Raw genomic sequence first — 991 nt, forward strand, 5'->3', positions numbered from 1 at the left:
ACATGGGCACACCGACAGCTGGGATGCCGTGGTGGATACACACAGTGCTTTTCTGTAGCTGTTATTTCCAGATCAGTCAGCCAGGTAAATCTGTGTCATTTACCATCATCAGCTCTTTCCTGCTCTTCTTTACACGCCTAAGATACAAAGAAGAAAATTCCAGGTTTTCATGAGCAACCTCCTCCTTACCTTCTTCTCCCGCTCTCCTTCCTGGGAGCCAGCTCAGACTTTGCTTAGGAGCTCTATCAATCACATGCACACAGTGCCACCACTCTGGAGGAGCTTCCAGGCTGCCAAGCACCTTGTCCTACAATGTGTCCACAGGGCCTGAGCTCCCCTTACAACCGAGATACTCCAAATTGTAACAAGGCAGCTGAGCACTGCTGCTCAGCCCTCTGCCCCAGAACCCCGAACCCCTGCCCTAGGGAGTTTCACCCCCAAGCTCCACCCTTCCCAACCTCTGAAGTTCTAGGTCTCATAGATCTAGATCTTCTAGATCTCATCTAGAACTCCTGCACTTTGGAGAAAAAGCCTACTCTGTTCATTTAAAAGATAGTTTTATTGTCAGTAAAATGTAGAGGTAAATAAATACTCTTGGTCTGCCTGGCTGAAACCTTCACTGATTGTATTTTACAGACTTTATTTTTAATGTACAACAGCTACAATCCTGAAGCGCAAAGATGGGAATGGATCTGATAATTATTTACCAACAGCTATGGGCAGGTAGCATGAGCTTGATCCAAACTCACAAAGATTACACGACCCCGATGATATTCACATATTAATAAAACAATGGGGTGTGTGTCTAAAAGTCTCTTCTCTAGTAAAGACAAAGCCACTGAGGGCAGCCCAGAGCGCAGCAGCCCAGCAGCTCCAGTAACAAAGGCCAGAAGTACTCCTTCACCGAGAGCACACAATCTTCCTAATTGTGATAGAACTGTTTTATAGTTACAGTTTTATAGTTATAGCAGCATATAAAATCCACCCCCCC

Source organism: Antrostomus carolinensis, unplaced genomic scaffold, assembly GCF_000700745.2.
Source record: "Antrostomus carolinensis isolate BGI_N321 unplaced genomic scaffold, ASM70074v2 scaffold21818, whole genome shotgun sequence".
Lineage (NCBI taxonomy): Eukaryota > Metazoa > Chordata > Aves > Caprimulgiformes > Caprimulgidae > Antrostomus > Antrostomus carolinensis.